The sequence below is a fragment of the Chrysemys picta genome, chromosome 4 (genome assembly GCF_011386835.1).
Source record: "Chrysemys picta bellii isolate R12L10 chromosome 4, ASM1138683v2, whole genome shotgun sequence".
Taxonomy (NCBI): Eukaryota; Metazoa; Chordata; order Testudines; family Emydidae; genus Chrysemys; species Chrysemys picta.
Window position 1 is genome coordinate 76,507,601 of NC_088794.1, and position 27,145 is coordinate 76,534,745.

General features: G+C 44.0%; 1 long non-coding RNA gene across 1 annotated transcript; it reads left to right on the plus strand.

The window, feature by feature from the left end:
- The first annotated feature begins 20,429 nt into the window (after window positions 1–20,429).
- On the plus strand, window positions 20,430–26,246 carry LOC122173638 (uncharacterized). Its single transcript, XR_006174272.2, has 4 exons — window positions 20,430–20,541; window positions 24,257–24,371; window positions 24,551–24,643; window positions 24,850–26,246. It is a non-coding gene; the product is annotated as an uncharacterized LOC122173638 (long non-coding RNA).
- Window positions 26,247–27,145: the final 899 nt, after the last annotated feature.

Genomic DNA, 27,145 nt, shown 5'->3' on the forward strand with positions numbered 1-27,145 from the left:
TTTCTGTCCACACATTGTTGGAGCAAGATTCAGATCTCAGTTTTACCAGTGGAAATTAGGAGAAACTCCACTGGTATCTACAAAGTTACATTAGTGTAAAACTGACCTGAGTGAGATCAGAATTAGTCCTTTGTTCTGTACATCTTTCTGAGAAACCTTTAATTGTGGTAAAAACTTGATTAAAAAAATCAAGAAAAATTTTAGTTAGAGATGGTCCTGAACCAAAACCCAGATCCAAACATCCTTAAACGTTAAGAAAGCTCAGATCTAAATCCCATCTGTTGGCCATGGTGATTTGTGGTTCACCACACCTTCTTAATCCACGAGACAGTGCTCCGTATACAGTATATTTAGAACTCAATAGTGGAAGAGAAAATATATAAATATTTGGAGGCAGGTCCATTTGAAATCAATGGAGCTATGCCAATTTATACCATCTGAAGATTTACCCCTTTGCATTTATGTAGTGCAAAACTGAATTAGCACATGCTGATCAAACAGTTTATCAAACCCTTTTAAATTTACCAGGCCAAATTGTAGCTGGCCCGCCATAGTGTGAAAAGGGTTGAGAGTTGAGGGCCCAGGAATCTTCCCCCTCTATTTTTTTCTGGACAATGTGGCTGGGGACCACTGACACTGCTCCATGCTAGCCCCAGCAGTGGCACTAGCTTATCAGAGGAGCGAAGGAAATGAGGGTCGGACCATGCCTCATTCCCTTCTGCATCTGGGCTGCACAACACACACTGGATCTATTTAATGGGCGGCACAGCTGCTGCATGCACTCCCCAGGAGGAATTCTCTCTGATTCAGGCAGAAAGGGGCAGCAGAGGATCCTGCCAGGGAGCACTGGGGTTGCACAAAGCCACAAGTAGTCAACTTTACACCACAGGCTGTTCCTCTCCTCAGATCGCTGGGTAAGAGTGCACTGGGCATGAGTAGGGGTGTATTTTGGGGGAAGGTCAGAGTGCATGGTATATACCAGATCGTCAGCTGTTGCAGCAGCTAACTGCTTTCAGTTATACCAGTGGGTATTTTGGCTTCTGGCTAGATCAGGACTGGGGGAGAACAGAAAGGTGGCTTTTAGTTTTAGCCATACAGATCTGTCTCATCTTACGCGGGGATTCCGTTCCACGGTTAGTGTGTAAAGCGAAAACCGCGTATAGTCAAAATTACATTGAGTTCAATGGTGGGTAGAATCGCCCGCACTACAGATATAGTATTAAAATTGTTATTTTTCTCTTTTTTTGGTTTTGTTTTTGCCAACTGCGTAAAGCTGAAATCGCGCATGTTAAATGCGCGTAAGATGCGACAGACCTGTACCTCCCACGAGCTACAATCCCAGAATTCCTCCTGGAGACTCCTCTGTTTCAGCCTCACAGTTGTTTCCATAACACAAGGCTGTGTATTTAGCTCCTGGTTGTTCTCTTCAAGGACTGTAGGTTTGTAAGGTCTATAGATTTACTGTGCGACTCTCCAATGGAAACAAACTAATAACAACAACAACAACAACAATAGTGTACAAGGCAAGAGGGAGAATGGAAGAAATCCCTCAGATATATTTCATATGCCAAATCTAATATTGAAATATAGGTTCTTGTCTAGCACAGGAGCGCTGCTCAGCAGAGCAATTGTACAAATTGTCTCTGTCTAACGACAATAAAAGGACTGAATCTATGTATTCCCAGGGCATTCTAAAATCTGAGTTTAATATATTGCACTTTCATTTCTGAGCCTAATGCAATTGTATAAAAGTCATTTTGTTTAAAAGAACACTTTGCTGCAGATACTGAAGTGCAAAGGGATGGCTTAAGACTGTTGCTGGCCATTCCTTAGAAGAAGAGTTGGCTAGAGAAATTCAACTAAGGAAGTTCATCAACACTTATTTTTACAACATGGTAGCAAATTTCTTACATTATGCTTATGTTTATTATTGTTATGATTATTGCCCCTCTGGCCCAAGCAGTTAACCAAAATTTGAGGCCTTGCCGGGTTGCTTCAATTAGAATTAGAAATTGGTGACGTGACAGGTATATTCACAATGTAATCATGTTTGTTTTGAAAAGATACAAAAATCATTTTTCTCTGCCAGGAGAAACCAATATCAACAGACAGTTCCTTGCTCAGAAATCCCCAAATCAGCTACTCCAGTGAGCTCTGTGCTCAAACAATCCATGTCCCTTAGCTTTTTCTCAGGGTCACACTCACAACTGTTTCTCCTGGCTTTCACTGACTCCAACATACACAGCCTACACCCAGGCTCCTAGCCCCCGTATTTGCAACCAGGAAAACCCCTTAGTCTATGTGGCTTAGCTCTAACCTACCATGCCAAGGGCAGTTGCTTGCTCCATGGACCCAGAGCTGTTTTTACTAAATAAAGAGGCTTCATTGTTCCTGTTGAGCCTGAAAGAGTTGTACTTGGCACACTCATTGGCTTTAATGAGATCTGTGATGGTCTTTGCATCCAAAACTCACCTGCTGGTGGCCATTAGCCCCTTTCATCATAATATTATATTGAGTATTTATATTGAAGTAGAACCCAGAGACCCTGATCAGGATCAGGTCCTATATAAATACAAAGGAAGACCTTCTTCCTGTTTCAAGTGACACAAAGGAAGGGATAAAATCAAAATAGGAATACTGTTATATCTTAAAAGGCCTCAGTGTGGCCCTTATTACTTGGCTGATCTGATTTTGGAAATCACCTAAAAAAAATCCAGAGGCGTCTTTGATATACAAAAACCCTTCAAAATCTCTATGAAGGCTCTGAGAGCCTTCTTTAAGATGCTGAGTGACCTCAGCTCCCACTGAAGTCCACACCTAGCAGGCTGACTTCCTCCCTTCCATAAAATAATAACTAAAAAAAACCCCTAGACCAATTATAATCTGAGAAATACAGTGAGGCACAAATTATTTGCTATGCTGTGGGATAGCCATGATGTAGTTACCACTGTTTCCCAATAGTAATACTGCAGCTACTTTATTGTAATTCACAGTGAGCCACCAGAATCTGCAGTCAATTCACTGTCAATCCGCGCTATATTTCATGGCTGCTAATGTGTATCACCAGGTTATTTCCTCTCTTCATCTCTCTCTCCACAGAATCTTCCTACCAAGCAATGTCAAAAGGCTTTGCAACACTGAATTTTTAAAAAGTTTGACTTGACAAGCAGGTGTTGGAGTTAGATGTAAATCTTTGTAAGCTCTTCCAAGAAGAACTACAGAAAGGAGAAGTTTGGAGATGTCATACCGGGGAGCATCGTGTGATTAACCTATCAAGTTTTCATGTGAGGAATAAAGAAAAGGCCATAAGAAATGGAAGGGTTGTATGTCCTGTAAACAAATCTGGTCCCATCTAGCTATGGACTTATATAAAAGCTGCAGAATCTTGCAGTGAACCTCATATTCCATCAATAGCCAGTATTCAGTACTTAGTAGAGTAGCCATGTCTTAGAAATTGATGAAAGACCAGCGGATCTGATACCTTGGAAGGTATTCCTCATGAAAGAAAGTGGTAAGGAATGCATCTCCCAGAGCTTCAATGTGCACAGAAAAGAATATTGCAATAATTCCATCTGACATTCCACATAGTACCCTGAACCCCACAAGCATCCCGGGGAGGAATCCCTCTCTATGATGGCACAGCACTGAAAGGTCCCCCAAAGGTAATACACAGAGTCAGTATGCAAAGACATACATGCACTGTCTCTGGGCTCTAAACTGGAAAATATGTTTTACTGACTATCACAGTTTGCCCTCTCTTGAAAGAGCTGCAGTTATACCTGAATTCCACATGGTACCTAAGCATGTGTGCTTAGGTGCTTAATAGGCAGCAGGTTTAAAACAAATAAAAGGAAGTTCTTCTTCACACAGCGCACAGTCAACCTGTGGAACTCCTTACCTGAGGAGGTTGTGAAGGCTAGGACTATAACAGTGTTTAAAAGAGAACTAGATAAATTCATGGAGGTTAAGTCCATTAATGGCCATTAGCCACGATGGGTAGGGAATGGTGTCCTTAGCCTCTGTTTGTCAGAGGGTGGAGATGGATGGCAGGAAAGAGATCACTTGATAATTAACTCTTAGGCACCTGGCATTGGCCACTGTCCGTAGACAGGATACTGGGCTAGATGGACCTTTGGTCTGACCCATTATGGCCGTTCTTATGTTCAACTTTTGGCATATGAGAAATCCCATTCACGTCCACATGTTATGCAGCTACCTGCACTCTAAATTGCCCAAGTCTACAAAATGTCCAGCTTAAAAAGTTACATAAAATTGTTTAGAAAAAAAGATTACGAGAGAGAGAGACTGGATTAGTTGAAACTAAAAGGTCTACTGATACCACCCCAAGGACTGTGTTGAGATCTTGACTATTGAATAACAGGAGAATGGAACCAGAAATTAATGGACCAAAAACTGATATGTTGGGAATTAGGCCTAATTTGTGTAAAAAGGAATGAAGAGATTTGTAGATTCCCAGGCCAGAAGGGACTATTGTGATCATTTAATCTGACCTCCTATATAACACAGGCCATAGAACGTATCGAAAATAGTTCCTAGTGCATATCTTACCAGGGTTGGTGGTGGAGTCTAGCTATCTGGGGTTTGTGGCCCAGGTCAGTGGAGGATCCACGAAGACAATGACAATCCAATCAGCATGACATTTACTACCTAACAACTAAGAACTCTGGATAGCCCATCTTGCCTGGAAGCCAGCCATGTTTGACCAGCTGGACAACGAAGGACTGAGGAGGGGCCAGGTGGGACTAGCTCAGGAATTTGAAAAAGAGGACAAAAGGGACAGAGCAGAAGCCAAGGGTGGACACTGTTTGGCTGGGGCTCTGGGTATCCAGAATGGACCATGCTATAACTTTCTTTTCTCTATGCTAACCAAGAACTTTCTATGCTGTGTTCCAGACATCTAATAAACCTACTGCTTTTACAATACTGGCTGAGAGTCACTGCAGCTGCTGAGGGTGGTGGTGTTTTGCTCCCTTTGGCTGTACAAGCAATGGTGGATTAGCCATTGGGACAACAGAGCCCATGCCCAGGGGCACCAGCCAATTGGGGGCCCCTCCGGAAAAATGGGTGCCCCTGTGCCCCAATCTGCTCCACCCATCGCCAAGGAGTAGGGGAAGCCCCTGCGTCCTGATCCCACTCCCCGGCAGGAGTGCCGGGGGGACTGCAGGCAGAAGGAGTAGGGAGGGACCCCCACTTGCTCTGGTGCAAGGCCTGACAACCCTCTAATCCACCTCTGTGTACAAGTCTCTTTCAGGTGCTCAACTCAGGTGGACTGACTGAAGAGGTTCTGAAGGCTTTGAGGTTTAGTCCAAGGATAAGTACCCTAGCAGCTTATCCAAGTGACAGAGTGAGACACTAAGTGGGTCTGACACACTGAAGGTGTCCTCCTAGGGATTGTTCCAGAGCTGTTACAGAGCACTGGACCTGTATATTCATGACGGCACCAAATGGGGGTTGCATGGGCAGGGTGTGAAGGTGAGTCCTTGTCACCCAGTGTGGCAATAGGTGTTGTAGGTGGAATCCAATTGTGGTTCAGGGACCTGGCCCACTTTTCCACTTGGGGCACTTACACAGGGGAGCAGAGGGTTGACTTAGGGGAGTAATAAATAGGCCACGGGGAGCACTGGGTGTCCTGGGAACTGTATCTGAGATGTCTGGGGTAGAAATACCTTCTATGGATCCTAATGGTGTTACATAGCTGCTGCAAGCTAATCTGCAGTTGCAGCCGCTGGGACCACACGTGGGTGCGGAAGTCTGGAACGGGTAGTAATGGAAGCCCAGCATGGGCCCGAGTTTGGGAAACAGGAGACAAGCAGGGCAGGGCAGACCCCTCACCAGGAGATGTGAGCCCCTAATGGGGGGTAGATTTCTGGGCACCTTTTGATTCACCCATTGACAGGGACTGTAAATTCATGGCATAAAACTGCTGCCCCAGGGCTTGCTGGGGGGGCAACAGGACATGGAGTGTGCCCCAACTGTCACCCTGGAGTATGGTTACGCTGGGGTGGCTGACTCGATGGAGTTCACCTTTTCAGTACTACCAGGGATAAAATGTTGAGAGGTGAATATGTACACATATCAACTGGGGCAATGAAATGGCCAAGCAAGCACGGATAGCTAGAACATGGGAAAATTGGGAAACTGCCTTCCTGATCTATGTAGGAGTTATTACAGAGGCTTACCTGGACAGAAGCACCAACATTGATTAAATATATCATAGAATAGCAGGGTTGGAAGGGACCTCAGGAGGTCATCTAATCCAACCCCCTGCTCAAAGCAGGACCAATCCCCAGATTTTTATGCCAGTTCCCTAAATGGCCCCCTCAAGGATTGAACTCATGCTGGGTTTAGCAGGCCAATGCTCAAACCACAGAGCTATCCCTCCCCCCTTGGATCTAATCAGGCTGGCATATAATAAGTTTAGGAACATGGCTTGGTTTAATTATGACAAACAGTTTAGATTGAGATGGCCACACAAACTGAAATCTGGTGGGACATATCACATCATACTCTGTGGTTGGAGTGAATGATGCCACGGGAGCCTGAAGTCCACATGGACAGTGGCCTGTTCATTCTGTCACAAGCCCAACAGAGGCCTGAGGCATGTAACAATATTTGCTGGGCATTCAATGAAAGCATTTGTTTTTGTAGCATCTGCAAATTCAGGCATGCTTGCAAAATGTGCTTTGGGGTCCATACAGCCCATTCTTGACAAATCAGCAGGGGAAGGTCGCAGTGCGGGAACAGAATAGGGGTAGGTCAGGTGCTGCACATAGGCACAGGAGGGAGCAGGAGATGGGGGACAAAACAGAGGAAAGGATGGCGGGTGAGCTGAAAACAGTGGATTGGACAAAGACACCCTCCTCAGTTAAACTGGAGGTGTTAAGGGTTCTCCTTTGGGATTACCCTGACAAGGTAGATGGGGCATATTTGTGGGATTAGTTTACTGTGGGGTTTAGAATCATCTTTACAGGGAAAAGGGGTTATGTGATGCCTCATTTTCAGATGGACAGATTTTGGGAACCACCACCAGGAGCCAACAAGGAACCCGAATGGATATAGCTAGCCCAATGGAACCTTGGCATATGATGGCTGTCAGTGTAGTGCAGAGGTCAGTGACTCCACAAACACTGCAGAGCTGTGGGAGAAGCTTTAATGATTTTGTGCAATTTCAGGATCTGGAAGGCCAGTTACCTACATGGCCCATTATAGAGGAACATGTGCTGCAGTAAATGGTAGCATTAGTAACCCGACAACTGGCGTCCTCAACTATCTCCAATCACCTATCAGCCCTGACATTTGTAAATAGGCTGAAGGGTTACCCCATACTCTTGCAGCAGTTTTTTAGTTCAACGGTTTCTAGCGGGGTGGTCATGAAGCACTGACCCCTGGTCCCAGTGAGCATACACATTTTCCCATCACAGTTGGTACTCTTAGGGCTTTGGTGGGGATGCTGGAGAATATATGTCATATATATCCTGGCCACAATGAACAGGCGGTGGCCTTGTTCAGGGCGGCATTTTTGGTATCACTTTTTGGATTTTTTAGGATCAGAGAATTTGTACCTGGTCCTGTAGGGATTTTTCTGGAAGGACTTTGGAACTGTTGGATATACACCGTGATACCAGTCAGCTCTGTGTTCTTGGGGAACCAGGGTTCAGTATCCAGCCTGTCTGACTCATGAAAGAACCTCCCCGCCCCCGCACCAGCCTCTGCTTAAACCAAAACCCCTCAGAGAAAAGACTTGCAGAGAGCAATGAAGGGAGGATGGGAGACACACCTAGACCCCTCCTGACAAGATTAAGACATCTCCATTAGCATACAGAATGAAGAACAGAGACAATTCCCCTAGCCTCATCTGCATCAAAGGTGGGACAGGGAGACATCTCAATTTGCATACAGAATGGAGAACAGGGAACTGCACTGAACTCTGGGACCAGAAAAAGCAGGGAAGCACTACATCATGGGAATCTCTGCTCCAGTTAGTGAACGTACACTGCCCACACCCAGCTCAGCAGTTATCAGACCAATTCTAGTAATGAATCCTTGATTGATATCCAAAATACTGAAGCAGCCTAGTTGCATTGTGAGCTCCCTGGAAGAAAACACCACCCACAGCCAAGAGTGATCAGCTCCTATTGTCTAGCCTAAAGAAAACCCTTGAGTCATCACTTTACCCGTAAACAAATCTAGTGTTCTCCCTTGAACCATTGTATTTTCTCTACAAAAATCCCTACTCACCCTCCAGTAAGTGTTCTGATGCTTAGATCCAAATTATGCATCAGTTCCACTGGTACTCCATCTTCTTCAGACTGATTGTGCTGGGGGCTCTGCCTGTCTCCAGCACTCAAGACCCTGAGCTACCACCATCACCTGGGAACCCCGACCAGTTCAAGCCTCATGGAGTGGGTGAGATCCCCTTATTTCTCTCTCTCTGTTTTCCTTTCTACCTAAAGTATTAACCTTTAATAATAGGTTTCAGAGTAGCATCCGAAGAAGTGGGCTGTAGTCCACAAAAGCTTATGCTCTAATAAATTTGTTAGTCTCTAAGGTGCCACAAGTACTCCTGACCTTTAATAATGTATGTTATGTTGGTTTAGGCTCTCCTCGTCTAGTTATCACTAAATAACTTTTATGGTTAAGCTGGTTGTTTCTCTCGCTCTTGCTGAACTTTACTCTTTTGTGTTTTTAGCTTCCCCCCATTTACTCTACAGCAATGCTTCTTTTACTTAAGCTAAAGATCCCTGCAGCGTCCAAAATACTGTGGGGTTTACTCGTCACGTAGGTTACTGCCAGTACAATTGTGATGTGAGAGTGGGGATAGGGACGTGCTGAATCTGGAACGCATAAGGGTGACAGCTTGAATGTGCTGCTTGACCCAGCCCACTGAGTCCAGGGACATATAAGGGGTCAGCTTGACAGTGCTGATTAACCCGGTCCACTCAGACTTGCTCTGTTACTGTATGTGTGTGTGTGTGTTCATTCGGTTCTGGGGCTGGAGGAACCCAGCCCTAGGGAACCTAGGTCCTGCAGGATAGCTCCATTGGGAGGGGACTTGCAGCAGGGAGAAACACATATGAAAACACATGTGACACAAGCAGTACATTGATAGAATTACAGAACTGCCCCCCCCCCAGAAGTGTAACCCGAATAAATGAACATACCCCAAAGTAACGGGCAAATCTGCTAACAACTGGGAGGGGAAAATGGTTATAGTAACCTTGTGGAAGACAAAGACAGATCAAGGAGGCTGGGGTGAATCCATTATCCTATGGGAGGGTGGTGAGCCCAGGGTCTGCCCAGTGGAGGCTTTGATGGCCTACATAGTGATAAGAATGGGGATGGATGTGCCCCTCTTTATGCACAGTGACAGGAGTCCCCTCACAGCATATGAGTTTGTTACAGTATTGAGATGGGGACTGAGGAGATTGGGGCTCCCAGCCCATGAATTTGGTTCCCACTCATTCAGGATTGGGGTGGCAACATCAGCGGCACAGATAGGTATGGGGACTATGCAAATGCAGGCAATTGGGCATTGACATTTGGAAGCATACAGAACATACATGAGACCCCAGGTGGGCAATTAGCATGGGCAGTGGGTGAACCCCTGCTTTGGGGATGTTAACCTGCAGGCCCCACCCCTTCCATCTAAGGCCCTCACACACACAGCCAGAGCCCTGAACCCTCCCTGCCCATAAAAGGAGAAGCTCTGAGGGGCCCCGGCCCGCCCACCTCAGCCACATTGGGCTGAGCCACCTCCGCCAGCCACTCAACCCTCTTTGGACCGCCAGCTGCTGACTTTACCATTCCAAGGAGGAGGGATGCGGCGAGCAGTGGGGACTGTGTGTGTGTGTGTGTGCGCGTGTGGAGTGGAGGAGGCAGTGGTGGTCTTGGGGAAGGATGGCTTCAGGTGTCTGGTGGTGGGTTAGCAGCAGCACCAGGGAAGGCTAAGCCTTCCATCGCCTCTTATACCCGCCGCCAATGGCAATCAGTGTTAATTTTCCTTTGCGTTTTCATTCCAGATGCAGGAAGACAGGCCAGGCAGATGGTGGTGTGGATCTGCGGGTACAGTATTGCTTTCTGGGTGCATAGGCATGCTTCCAGGTTCACAACTCGGTCTCAGTGATGAAGCCATCCTGAGCTGGCATGGAAAGAGGGGTGTATTATGGGACCAGCTGATGCCCCTTCTGTACACCGTAGGGGCCTGTGAGTGTGCACCAGATATAATTGGGGTTCACCTTGGGGAAAATGCTCTGGGAACATGTAAAGGGATAGCTTTAATGCTCAGTGCTAAGAGGGATTTGGGACAGATCTTGGAACTTTTCCCAGGTGCAAAAGCACTTTATGATTGGACATGCTGCAATGCAGGGTGTGGTGGGAGCTGTGATGCCCCCACGGTCAACAAGGCTAGGACGTATGTGAATAGGGAGGTGGCTAAATTCATGGGAGTTATAAGGGGGGTTGGTAACTTCACATCCCGACATAGCATATGGGGCCCCAAAATTATTCAGAGGGAATGGGGTTCACTGGTCAGACTTTGGGGGCTGACATGGTTTTGGCTGATATTAAAGGGGCATTAGTGAATGTCTGGGAAACCAGCTGGATATAGGGTGAGAGGCAGCCAAGCTAATTGAGGCTGATCAGTGCAGGTACTCTGTAGGGAAGGGATACAGTAACCAGATAAAGAAATTGGTAAAGGATTTAAAGGTGGTATTCACTAAAAGGAGTGGGAATGGGGGTAGAGGGGTTCAGGGCTCCTATGACTAGCACAACAGGAAGCCAACCCCCCTGCTTTGTAGCCTACCTTTACCCTCATTCGAGGAGTGGGGCTGGTAAGGTCCCAGCAGCAGGTTGGCTGAGGACTGGGATGGAAAATAGGGGGAGAGTGACCGAAGCCCCTGGGTATATATTGAAATGATCATAGAATTACCTGCACTGTACACTTATCTGCCAGCAACTCTCAGACAGTTGTTAATAAAGTTGCGGTCTAATTAAACCACATCCAGTGTCTCCTGTCGTCCCCCGGGTACAGCCGAATAATGCCACACTAGCCTGATCTGATGTGACTTGCCAAGCATTTCTGCTCCTGAGCAGCAACAGCACACACTTCTCCTGCCCACCACTCCACAAAAGGAATTTGTGAAACGAAAATGTAAGAGTGGTAAGAATCGAGTCTCCCTGAACAAAAGAGCCTTGATATTACATTACTGAGGCATCTCACTAATGTGGGTTTCTCCCGCAGATGAAAGATTACAGTGTGAAATACTAAAAATGAAGATGTGCGCACAGGCACCTAATGCTCTAGAACAGCCATTATGAAAGCCAAGCACATCACTGCTTCATTCTGCACTGATATTTCCCCCTGTTCTATTTATCATAGCTATGCACTTGGATTTCAATTAATTTCATTCAAAAAGATGCGAAGCTGTTTTTTCCCCCTGTTCCCCAATATACCTCACAGCCAAAGAGTTTCTCCACACAGGTACTCATGTGGGAGAGTTTTTGGATATTGAAAATACCCACCTAGCAAGGAAGTTACTTTTTAATAAGTGACAAGAACACAGTTCTTTCCAAAGCTACTTTTGACAACTTCTATGATTCTAAGTTAGTAGAAGATGCTGTGTTATCTGCCTTTAGTAGAGGAGAATAAGGAAAAAAGGAATTGAATGGAGGAAAAGGCTCCGAGTGCAATGTGATAAACTCGGGGATTGAATCAAAGTGACATGCATGCAGATGGATCATCTGTGATATGAAAAAAGTCTCAAATGGTTGTACCTGCGCTTAAGTCATTATCTGCCAGATATTCAGAGAAACTGAAGTTTGTTTTACATCATTCACCTCCACAGCACACAGTAAATTTTTACATTACATTCAACACAGTTATTCTAACACAGTTCTAAAAGCTCCCTCCTAGGCGTTAAACATTTATATTGCTCTGTGCCACATCTTTCATGCCAGCCTTCTCCCAAAGTTATTATAGAAGGAAGTTTAGCTGCTCTAGTGGTGCAGTCTATTTTGTATCTATTAATTTCACAGCATGGCTGGTTCACTCACTTTCTAACCCTCCCCCATCCCATTCCACCTACCGACTCACTCAAACAAGATTTAATTTCTTTCAGAGGATATTAGCTACAAATCCCAACTGCACATTAACCCACCCTGCCTGTTAGTTTAGCTCAGGTCCTTGCTTCTGCTGCTGCGGCAGTTCTAATTAGCTTGCTGGTCCGGGTCAGACCTGTCCTTCTTGGATTTCAATGGGCTATGACACCACAGTGTACTAGGCCCCTGCACCAAATTGGATAGGTGTTTTAAATAATAATGCTTCAAGAGCAGAGGAGAAGAAGAGATGGAAAAGGACACATCTATGTCTCGGTTTTATTTGTTCCTCCACTTGATTAACATTTCATCTGACTTTGAATTCATTAAGAATCTTCAACTTGCTCCACCGTAGATAAGGCAAGATTTTTTTTCCTGTTTAAAATAAATAAATAAATTTGGGTGTAGGAAGACGGGGGCTAGCAGCAGTTGTAAAACTGCTCAGGTTATTATTGGGAGCTGGGCTCCCGTTGCCAAGCAACTGCTGTTTGTGGAGCCAGCAGGAAGTTTGTGCACTTGTACAGCGCAGGTATGAGCAGGATTCCCAGAGACAATGGGATTTTGTATGGTGGGGGGGTTTTGTACATTCATTTCCCACTCATTACTAAATACAAAGGTTAGAATCACCCTCTGCCTTTTGCTGAACAATGAAGCATGAGTTGCTAATTAGGCAGTGAGGGTGTTGGTAGGATGAATGTCTTTAGCGTTTGCAAATTATCCTGCACGCAGGAAATCGTTTTGCTTTGTATTTCCTTCAGAAAAGCAGTTGCCACTTGCTGCTGCTCTAATCTGATGTATTTTTTTTTTTTTCCTAAACTGTAGGCTGCACAAGCTCTTTATTAGAACTTCTTAGAATAATACATTTTGAACCTGACCTTGCTTTCCTACCTGAGGCAAAACTATTGATTTCAATTGGCATTTTGTGTGAGGAAGGGCCATGGGACTAGGTACTTGTAGCACAAGCGTGCATATATCAATCTGCCTATGTGCATATGGGTCATCATTAGGACCAAGGTTTGGCTCAGGTAAATTCAAGGTTCCCAGCAAAGTCATTTGAATGGGGCTCTCCTTCTGCATGATCCAGGATTCTATGTGTGATCTGTCCCAAACTGCTCTGCCATGTGCAAGCTGGGAGAAGACAGGGACTATGCCTGTAGCTATTGCATGTGTTTAAGGATGCAGGGGGCAAAGGGATAGTAGATCAAGATTTCTTTCTAAACAGGAGGAGGATGTATGTGAAGGGAAACCTGTGATATACTCCTGCCAGCTCCCCCACTGGAGCTGCAATTGGAAGAAACATCCCTATTTTCACGAAGGTCCCAGTTATCCTCATACAGCCTAGTCACCACAAAGCAGCTTGTATACGACACATTATGCTGGCTTTCAAACTCACTTTGATCATATGAAAGTCCCCTACAGCTGCTAATGGTGTTTCCATTCCCTGATCTGTAGTCTCATAGGCTGTATTTCCCATTTATTGAAACCTCATAAATTCACTTAGAATGTTCCACTGATAGAACTAATCTAACTGGTATAGTTCCCCTAAAAATCACTGGAAACTCAGTAACCTATAAACTCCACCAGGAGTCCCACAATGTCCCATAAACTGTTACATAATAGTTATGGAGGTTTTCTGCAATGAGGAGGACCTGTTTACATGAGAGAGTACAAATGGATCTCATAGAGGTTGTTTAGAGACTTTATTTATCTTCAGTATCCCATCTTCATTAGATTAGCATAACAAAATCCCTCAAAAAGTTTATGAAGTCTTTGGTTCTTCTCCCTTCTCTGGTTACTATTGGAAGAAATGCTTGAAGTAGAGGATTTTTTTGGAAGGTCGGGGAATAAGAACACTTCTTGTAACTGTTATCCTGGTTATGATGGAAATGTTCTCTCAAAGAGATATTGCAGCATAACCTAAATGTCATAAAACATCTATTCTCCTCTGGAAGTTCATTCTATAGCCTCATTCCTTGACCAAGAATGCTGAGCTTTCGGTCATTAACTCTGTGTTGAACCCTTCATGTATACTGACAGGATTGTATTATTTTGGGTATACTGTTCAAAGCATTTTGGATAATAAAATATGTCTGAAAAGGCAACAAAAATCACCTTCAGAGACATTCAAGCTGGATGCTAGTTGCCTTTAGGGTCTGCCTGAGGATCTCTAAACATCCGCCAACTGTGTGCATTAGGAATTTTTGTATATGTTAGGGACAGTTTAGATTCTATGAAGAACTAAATTTGGGGTTCCGACCCAGCTCCAATTCTAACTGATTGTTATTTCATTAATATTATATTAATTCCAACCTCCAAGATCAAGGGGGGGAGAGAGCGAGAGAGAGAGAGAGAGAGCGAGCAAGTTTAAATAATTATAAAGAGTAACTGACATTTTATCATCTTTTCAGATCAGGCATTTCTGATTTCACAATGAAATCAGGCAGTGAAATCAAATCAAATGGCAGCTAGGGACAGTTGATCCTATTTCAAAATTTGAAGGAAATGGAAACAACTGGTGATTTTATTAAAAGTAAGAGATGTATACATTAGAGGTTAATTAAAACTGCAGGAGAGAGCATTCCAGTTCCATCTGGGTCCAAAGGAACATTGTCTGGATATCAAGCCAAAAGCACATCACTGGAATAAACTCCCATTGGTCAGTCATGTCCTAAAGGATATGATGTTATTGCTAGTTGCTAGTGGATGATTTAGCTGTATATAATTTAACCTTTTATTGGGTGTCATACTTATACTGCAAGGAACATCCATTTGCATGGATTGTTAATGCTAATTGAAGGTTAGATCTACATGGGGGAAGGGAGTTTTGTATTTTACTGGGGGCTGAGTTCTGCTATCTCCTGGGTGCATGCTGCTATTAAATTTTCAGCCTTGTAATCTGTGAGATGGGTGCATAGGGCCTTATATAAGTGCCCCTCTTCACAATTATATCCAAAGAACTACTACTAATGTTGCAATACAATGACATTTATTTTTTCTGGGTGTTCAGTTTTGGTTAATTCATTCATTTTAGCTTCAGTATTCACCAAAAGAAAGGAAGTGCTTTGTGAAGCTCAAAAGCTTGTCTCTTACATCAACAGAAGTTGGTCCAATAAAAGATATTATCTCACCCACCTTGTCTTAAAGAAAAGAAATGACATTTACAGAACCATATATTTCAAGTCTCATTACCTTTTTTTTCTCCCCTTCTTCAGATTTTTGCTCATTAATCTTCTTGCAGATTGAGACCACTGGCATGCATTCTTTAGCAGCACGATTTATAGCATGCATAGACAGGGCCTTTCTTCAGGTGTACAACAAAGCAATTAACAACCTTCTGTTGAAATACAAATGACAGGATCATGTGACTGATGCTTACATTTACATCTTGTCTCATTCTGGGATCATTTAAAATCTAATCTAATCCCTTTGTTTTCAGTTTTCTTAGTCACTGGGCCTGGTTTGTTCCTTCAACTTCCATGCATGAAAAGCCAGGTATATCTGGAGTCAGAAGGGCCAGGGATAGCAGAGGATCCAGAGCATCATCATTTATTTCCCCGAACATGCTAGACCCCCCTGCAAGTGGACCAAGATGTTGCATCTGTGCAGGTCAGGAGGGCTTAGGCTAGTTGGAAGATTGCTCTTTGCAGTATCATTCCCCTTCAGATCATAAAATCTTATGCTGGGTTGCTCCTCCTCACAGTGACCTTTCACCATTAGGAAGTGGGAGATTTGAGAAGCAGTTGCTGGTGGGGACCACAAGAGCTGTGCACTCATTGTGGGAAGGGGAGGGGGCATGGCATGGGAAGGCTTACTAAGGCCATGGCTACATTTGCAGCTGTAGAGCGCTTTGGGTTAAACCAGCCTTCAGAGAGTGCACGAGGGAAAGCGCTCCAGTCTGCCCACACTGACAGCTGCAAGCACACTGGCATGGCCACATTTGCGGCATTTGCAGCGGCATTGGGAGCGGTGCATTATGGGCAGCTATCCCAGTGTTCAAGTGGCTGCAACATGCTTTTCAAATGAGGGGGATGGGGTGGAGTGTGTTGTTTGTATGTTGAGGGGAGAGAGAGAGTGGGTTTTTGGAGTGCTGAGAGTGTGTCAGCACGCTATCTTGTAAGTTCAGAACCCCCTAGTCCCCCTGCCTTTCACTCTCTCACTCACTCAGTAAATGTTTGCTTTGCCCCGTTGCAGATAAGCAGCCGCTGTCTGAAACGGAGCTCTGAAAAGGTATTTCTGCATTCCTCAGCCGATTTCACAACAAAGAGAAGAGAGGCCACATGACTTAAGGGGATTATGGGACGTTTCCGGAGGTCAGTCAGCTGTAACTTAACTCCCCGTTTACACTGGCCCTGAGGCATCTCAGCCAATATGCAACAGCCGTTACCCCTCTTGTGGAGGTGGAGTACCAGGAGCGCTCTAGCCAGGGAGTCAGAGCGCTGTATGTACTTGTCAGTGTGGACGGGGAATAAGGTAGAGCGCTCTGGGAGGCTTTATTGCAGTATAAAGTGCCAGTATAGCCAAGCCCTAAGAGTAAAACCCATTCCCTGTCCCTCTGACAGAATCATTAGGAAGAAACAACAAAGTTTTTGCTTACAGTTTCCTGTCCCCCACTCAAAGCCTATACGGGATGATCTGACCTAAGGAAAGGTTCAGGTGAAGACCAAGGTGGGGGGATAAATCACACTATACCTGAGGAAGAAAAATTAATTGTCAAATGGAGCAGCAGCGCCAACTCAGATGTTTCTTGGGTGATGGGAAATTCTGGTGTCCTCCATCAGCAGGGATCCCATTCCAGTCTCTGCTCACCCTCTCACCCCTCCCATAGGGACCTTCTGCTGGGGTTCACTCCTCTCTTACCCACTCAGAGCATGGGCTGGTGTTGCCAGGAGTCAAGTTCTTGATGGATTCCCCAGCGCTCTGCCCTCCAGGTACAGACTCTCTGCATGTTGTCACAACACCATTTGGAACAGCTGGCCCCCCAGATTTGAGCAGCATTGCAATCCTATGTGCCAGGTTGCAATGCCACTTGCAGAAATTTGGCCAAGCCACCACTGCATCTGAGTGGAGGGATGGCTGGGTCAAATATCAATGGTGTAGTGACCACACAGCTGGAGCGACACTCATGCTCCTGACTGCTCCAGCAACAGCCATACTGATTTAATATGGGACCACTGCTTAGAAGTGACCAGGTCGCTGTCCCCTACCCCACACACCCCCGAGTTCCACAGCCTATGGAACATTGAGCAAGGGTAAAAATCTTGGGAGAGGGAGAAAGGGGCAAAAAGCCCCCTCCCAGTCACCACTAATTGGAGCCACTGAAATGGAGGAAGCTGACTGTGGTGTAAGAAGAGATCATGAGGCTATCAGGTTCTGCTAGGGTTGCCAATTTTGGTTGGATGTAACATCCCAAAACATAATCTTTAATCCCTGGAGACTCCAGGACAATCCTGGAGGGTTTGCAATCCTGGGTATTGCCTCTCTCAGAGCCCATCTCTCATCAGATCTTCAGAGCAGCATAAAGAGGTCAAAACAACCCTCCCCCCAAAAACCCTGACCACTCCCGAAATACCACAAGCTAGTGACAACAAATGAAGAGGCTGTCTGTGGTATGGTTGACCTGGGGTCATGCCAGCTGGATGAATTCCTGAAAAATGAGAAGGAAAATAGCTCAGGTATAGTTCTTGTGTTTCTTTAACTTCCTGCACACATCCCCAAGAGACTGCATTTGCCCTAATACAATTCCAGCTCATATCAGCATCATAACCTGAGTGGTAGATGCATGCTCCTACATGTGAGTTGATAGCCATTCAGCAGTTTAGGTCTACTTTGACACAAAAAAGTCCATAAGCAGCTGGGTCTTTTCTGTCATATCCTTAATCAATAGACTATTTTACCTCCTTTAATGTGTTGAGTCTTCATAAGACTTTGTTAAGAAATGGTTTGAAAAAAAAAACCCCTGAGAAATTAGGATAGAAATTAGGAAGGATAGCTAAATAAAAATGAAAGGACAATAAGAAGGGGGAAATTTAAGGAGAATATATCACAAAGATTTCTTTGCATATTAAATTGAAAGGGTTTTCCCAAGTGAAAAGGTGGAAGCCTCATTCATTAGGATATTTGAAATTGAAATGGACAAAGGAGTAGTTAATTTTAAAAAAATCTTCCACTAGCTAGGGTGGGGGACAAGCTAAAAAGCTAAGAGATTTTCTACTTCACATTTCTATTACACTAATAGTTTAGTTTAGCTATTTAGGGAACAGCCTCTCTCCTTTCCAAGACTCTGCCTTTGTTTCTAGGGTTCATTCTGTTTCCTCTCTTCTCAAAGAGTCCTATTGCTCTCTGTTTACAACACACACTGTTTCTCTGTCTCTGCTCGCTATTGGTAACAAAGGGTTCAGAAAAACACAGTTCAGTCAGTTTTAAGACTGTTCCTAGCTCTCAGCCCTCCAAACTGCTCTAGTCACAGCACAAACCTTGCAGGTAGCACCTGTGCTTCCTTTATAGTCTCACTCACTTAACCCAATTAGCAGCTTGTTCATTACCCATATGCAGTGTCTTTTCTCCCGGACCACTGCATTTTAATTTTTGTAACCCGTTGTGACAAGCTTGTGTTGCTATTGGGAGTTCCAGCCACATGCTTGTCACTGTTTAGAAATGGGGTTTTATTGTGTCATCATTTCTACCTGCCAATGTATAGTACCATTAGCCCCTTCATTTCTACTTAGCCTTTAAAATTAAGAAAAGAGGTAACAATCAGGAGCAGATGTCTGGTAGAGGCTGGATCAATGCATAGAGGTGAGCTTATGGGGGAGCAGCAGTAGAAGAGGGATCCAGCAGGAGTGAACAGTCAGTCAATGCAGCTGCAGTTTTGCTAGCTGGCTGAAAGGGGGCAGCTGCAGGTACATGAAGTGGATTGCTGCCAGGAAGATGTTTTAAGCCTTCAGGAAAAGAGCAGAAGTCAGTAGTGGAATTGAAGAACTGGCTCTGTACAGAGAGAAGTTTGCCCTGTAACTCTTTGACATTTCCCAGTTGTTCCCCGTGTACTATTTTAATAGGGTTAAAAATGGAATCAGATGTTGGCTTTTTTCATCGGCGAAATACTGTCTGAACAGAGATTTCCCATATACCATTAGATATAATCAGCACATTCTTCCTCCATTGCCTGCTACAGTTGAACGCCAGTATTAGTATTGGCAAGGGGAGGGGGAATCAGAGGGACTGGCCCTGGTCACTCCCATACATTTGACTGACTATGGCCCCTTGGGGCTATGGAATGATAGCAGAGTGGGGGAGGGTGTGTGTTTGTGGTTTTTTTCCAAAACCCTTTTGTTAACAGAACCTGACTTTTTCACCTAAACAAAAATTTTCACAGAAAATTTTCATTACTCTTTTTTTGGTGTGTCTGTGTGGAGGTGAATATTTACCAAAATAATGAAGCTTCCAGTTTCAATTCTCTGCTGGAATTTTTTTCACCACAAGAAATTTAGGGAAAAACAAAATTCCTTCAAGAAATGGTTGGTGTGTTTTCAACTAGTGACCTAGCCAGCCTTCTTATAGCTCTGAAGGAGTGCTAGTGACAGCATACTACCTGCTCCTGTGTAGAGAGCCTGTATAAATACTAAGCATTATTATTTGCTTAGTTTTCATGTCATGTTTGTAAAGTACTTATAAAGCTAAAAAATTGGCATTGTTGCTTTGTTATACAGACAGCACAATTATATTGTCTTTGCATTCAACTTGGAGGGGAAAATGGCGTAGTGCTACCTAAAATAGGAAGAAAAAAGACAGTGTGGTATTTCTCTCTTCATGAGAGTAATGAAAGAATAAATGTGGACTCCATTCATTTGACATTTTCACCATGACCTATGTATGTCAAATAGTTGCTTCAAAGCTGTAAACCAGTGTCTCAATGGTAACTACTGTGACTGTAATATCTCTGCAGAAGTTACTTACGTGATAAACTATAGACAACAAGTTCTAGTATCACATGCTGGAGATTTTATGCAAAGCCCATGTTATGTGGTAACGCTTCCAGTCAAACTAAAGGGAGTACATACATTGCAAAAGGTGGCATAGAATAAAAGCTGAGATTTGAAAGAGAGAGCAACAGATCAACATTTCATGTCAACAGCCTAGACAACACATGACCAGACACAGGAGAGTTGCTGTATGAGAGTTCATTGATACTGAAACATATGGAAGGTTGAGTCTGCCATAATCGTACTAGTGCCAGAATTTTGCTGATCATTGGACAGTTTTAGATAAACGTTATAAAGCAAAGAGAATACAGCTGTTAAGCCTCACCTTTTTACCTTGGCTAGGGAACTCTCTGAGAGAGCAGATGGTCCTGAGTTTCAAGCCATGAATCATTGTCATGGACTCTCTTCAAGCTGTCTTATAGTACGTGGAGTTGAGAAACCCCAGAAGGTAACATTTTCATTACTATCTCTGTCACTCTGATAGAGCACTCTTGCAGCTGAAATGATCTTTATTACTACCATGCTAAGGCTCTAGAAATGAATAGAAAGATTCAACTAATCACTGTGGGCTTGTCTTCATTATTGCTCTACATAGGCACAGTGTGAAGACACACAGTGTAGACACCGCTTTAAGTTGATGTAATTTACGTTGCTCAGGGAGGGTGGTTTTTTACACCCCAAGCGACATAAGTTACATTGATTTAAGCAGTAGTGTAGACAAGCCCTATGATTCAGTATCTGATAGAGATTTCAAGGTTTTCACTTTACCACTCTTCTTGCTGCTCTGGAGTGATGGAGGAGGAGGAGGAGAAGAAACTATATCTGTTTCATTGCATTTATGCAAACTCATTAACAAAGAGAGAGATGTCCACATTTTGTGTATGCTGAGGAGATGAAGTGATGCAATGTGCAACATGATAGCTACAGGTATATTTCAAATAGGCTATCCCCATTTTTGACATCCTCATCTACACATACCTGAGGAAGTACCCCAACTTGTGGATACTAGCCCAAGCTTTCCAAGACTACAGAAATGGGCTAATGGAGCTTGAGGAGAAGGAAATTGAGAAAGGAAGGACAAACACCAAGGAGAATGGAAGCCCCTAGATCCAAATCATGGAAATCAACTGAAGAGATGATTGTGCTCAGAGTTAAGAAGGAGAAAAACAGGGTTGGGGAATTCAGGGGATCAGTCAAATTGGGAGAAAAGGGAAAATATCTGACTGGGCTGCGCAGTATTGAGATTCCCTTCAAGACCTTTTCCACTCAGCTTATCAAGAACACCTTCTTCAGTTCTGGGAGAACACTTCATCCAGTTCTCTGGGATCCAAAAAGCTCAGTTCAACTCTAGATTTCATCACCCATGTTTCTTTATGTTGCATACAGCAAAGCTACACTGAGTTGACCAGACTCAAGTATACGGGGTGGGTATAAGATAGACCACACATCCAATGTTACACAGAAACCTTCTCCCTTCATATACATTTACACATCTCATTGCATTTGTTATACATTATATCACACATTTTTGGGTTTGCTTGATTACTTTGCAGGAACCAATCCCTGTGCAGCATGCTTTGTCCAGGCATTTTTCATGCTCGACCTCCTCTGTACATTCCTAATTTATCTTGTTCATTGTTAGCAAATAATTCCCTGGATGTTCTCCCTCTTATCTTAGCTTGTTCAGACATTCTGTCTTTTTAGCCTATTGACCTATTTACTTTAGCCAAATGATTAAGGCTACGATTTAGTCACAGAGGTCGCGGAAGTCATGGAATCTGTGACTTCCAGAGACCTCTGTGTTTTCAGCCTGCAGTGGTTGGAAGCTGCAGGGTCCCCTGCCTCCAGCGGGGGCAGGGAGCTGTGGGGTCCCCTGGCACCTCTGGTGGCCCCCCGGAGCTCCCAGCCACTATGGGTGGTGGGGGAACCCCCAAGACCCTGGTCACTGCAGGTGGTGAGGGGATCCCCAAATCCCTGCTGGCAGAGGGCTGCCAGTGGGAGAACCCCCCGGCCGCCGGCAGCAGCGGAAGAACACCCCAGCCCCCAGCCACTGGCGGCAGTGGAGGAATCTCCAAATCCCCGGGAGAGGACCCCCTGTGGGGGAACCCTAGGTCTGAGCCCTGGCTGCCACCGGCGATGGCGGGAGAATCCCCGAGCCCCCGGCCGACCGCTGCAGGTGGAGGGGGAATCCCCTGGCAGAGAACCCCCGAGTCCCCGGCCCCCGGCTGCTGTGGGGGCCCCCGGCTGCTGTGGGAGCCCTCGGCTGTCGTGGGTGGCAGGAGATTCCATGAGCCCCTGGCAGAGGACCCCCGGCGAGGGAAGCCCTCCGGTGGCAGCTGTGGTGGGGGAACCCAGTGGCGGCAGTGCGGGAATCCCCGAGGCCTTGGTCAACGGTGGCAGGAGAACCCCCGAGCCTCCGGCCGCCACGGGAATCCCACAACTCCTGACTCCCATGGGCAGCGGGGGCCTCTGGAGTGGCAGGGGTACCCCGCAGGCCCCAGCTGCTGCAGGCGTTTCATAGCCCCTGCACACCTGCCCCACTTCAGGCAATGTGGGGACCCGCAGATCCCCATTTTGTCAGGTATATTTTTAGTAAAAGTCACAGACAGGTCACAGTTTCTGTGAATTTTTCTTTTTTGCCTGTGACCTGTCCCTGACTTTTACTAAAAATATTCATGACAAAATCTTAGCCTTACTAATGATCTGTTTACCTCCCTAATTCTATCCTCTAAGAAATGAAGTCTCCCTTCATGTGTTAACTACTCATGTCTGGCCAGGCATCAGCTATAGGAGGAAGAAGAATGTAATTGCCAACTAATTAAAAATTGTTGGAAACATATAAATATGTGAATATCTGAGTGACCTGAAGAATTTTGAATATATTCAGAAATGTTTCCCTTTATGTAACCAACATAGGTTACAAAGCGATAGTTCCAATCCAACTTCATGAGCATTTCAGGATATTAACATAACTATCCTAGAGCAAATCCTGTTACCTTTCCCATAGGGCAGAGTAACTAGTGGATTCCACTGCATGGTGACTGGTGGGGGCAGATGTGGGCACTACAAGAAAATGCATGTCAGAGAACTCTGCTCTGTCAGGGCTCTATTCTTGCCATAGTGGGAGCATAGGGGTGTTTGGATGGTCTTGGTGAGAGTGCAGCCACTGGATCCATTACCGCCATGACATTCGTATAATCCACTAGGGAGTGCAGCCAGAAGCTATTGCAGTGGCAACTGAGGTGTCTGAGGGGGATTTTGGACCTTCCCCCACTTAAATCACTAGTCCACCTGCTGTGCCAAACCCATTTACTCAGACTTGATGCAGAGACCAGTCAATGCATTATATTGGCCATTATAAAGTTCTCTACTGGGCAATCTTCTAGGAGTGTTTGGGATACTGTGAATTGTTAAACTACCTAGCATCTATCTAGTTATGTCTTGATTTTATCTATTTATTTATTCTCATATGCATTTGAAATATGATTGCTTCATTCATCTTTCTAAGGATACTGGTCAGATTTTCTTTTGCTGTAATACACCTCCCTCCAGCTGCCTCATTTGCTACATCTCTTTAGGGATTAACCTACAGGAAGGACAGGCAAAAGTAGCACCTCCTGCCTGCCCTTGATATTTCTGCCTGGGGAGGTAATAACTACTGGGGTCTCAATTGCTGGAAGCTGTCTGTCCTCCCCTTCTAACCAGGCCAGTGCTGTCCACTTTTGGGGCTGTGTTAGGTGTCTGAGAGCATTTCCATTGGAGAGGAACTTATGGACAATTTGTGGCACTACAACCACCTTCTTGATGAACTTTCCTTTGCCATGGGACCTGTTCCTTAATTACCTCTAATGTAATCATTGGTGGAATCCAATTCTTGGACTTGCAGTTACCTGTCCCTATATTTTCAGTCAATGCATTATATTGGCCATAGAGCAAGCTAGATTTGATTAGTAGGGAATATTTGTGTGTTCTTTTTCCTCTTATGGTTACAGAGTATGATTTGAATTAACTTTTTCTTTCTTCTTATAAACTCCACTGAAGAAATCAGGGGGGAAAAAAATACGTTGGTTCATTTAACACTATAACCTAATGGATCAGATCAAAAAATCTCCAGGCTGTTCTGAGATATGAGAAAGCCAAACTTTGATTTCATTTCTCCACAGAGTTGTGAGATGTGACATGGAAAAGTGCTAAGAAGAATTGAGCTGTATAGTGTGAGCCCTGACAGAAAACATGAAGCATATGAAGCTGAAAAAGAAAAGGCCAAGTACCCAAGTGGTTGGTATTCAGGCTACTTTCTCCGGTCGAGTTTGTTGTGTGCAGCAATATGGCACTCTGTCTATATCATGGGTATCTTACAGCCTGTAGTACAGTAGATGAAAATTGCAGTTTAAGATGATACATCTGAACATTTTGCTAATAATCCACTATATCTAACACTGGTCTCTCTACCGTAGTTATTGTGGTACAGACTGCATGGCATGGCAGGTCCCGGTTAGATGGGGGAACATGTTAGAAAGCAGAAAGTGAAAAAAAGCGTGGACTCAACTGTAAGTTGAAAAATACCATCAAATACATGGGAAATCCTTTGCCTTCTTAACAAGAGGTTATATATTAATTTAGTTTAATTGTGTTTTATTCATGTAAATGTGCCCAAAGGTCTAGGCATCAGGTGCATGATTTTACAAACTGAATTATAAACAAACTTGCTATTATTACATTACTACTTTAAATGGAAGGTATTTTTCTTTTCTAGGCTGGTGAAAAGAATTATTACAAAAAACAAGTTTGCAAGTCAAGATCTCCATTGTTTGCAAGTAACAAAACTGTTTTCATATTAAGAAAAATTGTGAAGCATCTGTTATTATGGTACATACCGGTAAATTCTTTTGAGAAATGCATTTAATTTGCTAGCATCAAATATCTTTCCATTCTACTCCATATTTTAACAATGGCTGTTTGTAAAAGATTATACATGTGTAGACACATGCACATATTTAATCCTTCTAAAACACCCTCCTTTTCAGAAAACACTGTATAAACAATAAAAATTGTAACCTCATGACACTTTTGTGATGTGGATATTATCCCAATATTACAGATTGGTAAACTGAAGCACAAAGAGGTGAAATGACTAGACCAATTTTCTTCCCCATGTTATATGTTAGTATTCTATTAACTTTCTTACACCACGCCCATCACCTGATATGAGGGCAGCACAGTATCTCAGATCTGAACTACAAGGCACCAGAAACATGAAAGAAAAAGTCAAATGAACTTTTCATACCCTTAAAAGAACAACCCTGTCTTTTGCTCTCAGATATTCAAATGGACAAAATTACATGAGTGAAGGCTTTATTTTTTACCAACCCAGTACACCCATTGCCTAGTATACATGTGACAGTTAGGGTCCAGACACCCCAGTGGGAGAACAGGGGATCTGAACCCGAAAGAGTATGCAATTGAATCAACTGTTTATATAAAAGGTAATTGTGTATAAAAATATGTTGAGTAAGGTCTTTTATGAAAGCCTGCAATGTTCTGAATTTGATGGTCATTTTGATACATAGATTGTGGTTATAAATCTGTGCATATAAGTATACAGAATACTATGCTCATGACTATACATCTCACAGCAGGGAGGCACTTCTCCAAAGCCAAATGCTTACACAAACCCAGATGCAAGTAACAATCCATGGTACAACCCCGCCGAAGAGAAAAATGATGGACCATTACTGTTGGTGGGAAGACATTGGGACATCCCAACTGCCAAGTTGAGAGGCAATTTTCCCTAGCATGAATCACCATAGCCTGTGAGAAAGAAATATACAAAACAAACAAACCTGCAAACCTTTAAGAGAGTCATGGTTTGAAGTGAAGGTGATCCAGAAACTGAGGGGGAACCTTTAAGTAGGAAGATGCCCATGAAATGCTGGATCCCCTCTATGACAGGGGGCATGCTAGGAAACTGTTCAAAGATAGTAGATAACTTGCATTAGAAAAAATAATTTATTCAATAGAGAAGTGTAAAATCTTGAAGTTGCCTCTTTGTTTGTTTTCTGTGCAACTTGTATGTTTGCTTTTTCCTTTTCTTTCAGCTTGTGAATCTATGGTTTTCCTATTAAATGAATTTTTTGTTTATTTTTACCCCAAGCAAGTCTCTGTTGTGCAAATGCTGTGGAGCATGTGTCCCAAAGTGAACTAAGTACTGGAGATTGTTTTCACTCCTTTAGCAGTGATGAACCAGAGGGGAAAAGTCTGAACGCCTGGAGTTAAGAACTGGGAAAAGATGGATTTGAGGAAATTCGGGACCACAAGGGCTGTTGGGGTCACCCTGTAAGGAGTAACTAGGCTGGTGGAAGCCAGGGTGAGACCTTTATGATTTTGGGCTGGCTACTGGTGTCAGGGCTTGGAGCCATAGCAGCAGAGCATTAAGGCATCGACAGTTACAAGGCATGGGGTGTTAGAACTCCGTGTTGATCTGGGTGATCCCTGAACCACCACACATGTAAGTTTTGTAAATTTTTCAAGAGAAAAATTTAACCCTGTACAGAGGATTAGGGCTTGGTCTAAGCACCACTGAAATCCATCACAAACTTTCAAAATAAGGTTAAGAGGTGCACAGCCCTTCTGCTAGCCTGCTGAATAGGAATGAATTTCACCCCCAATGAATACATGAACCTAGTCCAGGAGAAAGCAGCAAATCTTCTCACAATGGGAAACTAAAACAGTCACAGGAATTTTTTTGGCTGAATAAGGACTGAGTGAAATTTGAGAAAGGAATTAAGGAATTGGCCTGTAGTTGCTCTTGATTCATGGTGTGAAAGACATTTCGAACCTGGGAACAAATGACTTGATTCTGCTTTTACACTAGTGTAAACCAGGACTAACTCCATTTCAGGCAATGACAACCAGATCCAAAGAGCCTTGAACTGATGTAGCATAATCAGTCAGGTATAAAAGAGAAGGGGACAAAGATGGATAGCTGTACAGAGGGGTCCCTTAAATATTTTGATATATGTTCATCCTTTTTAAATATAATAATTTAGGAG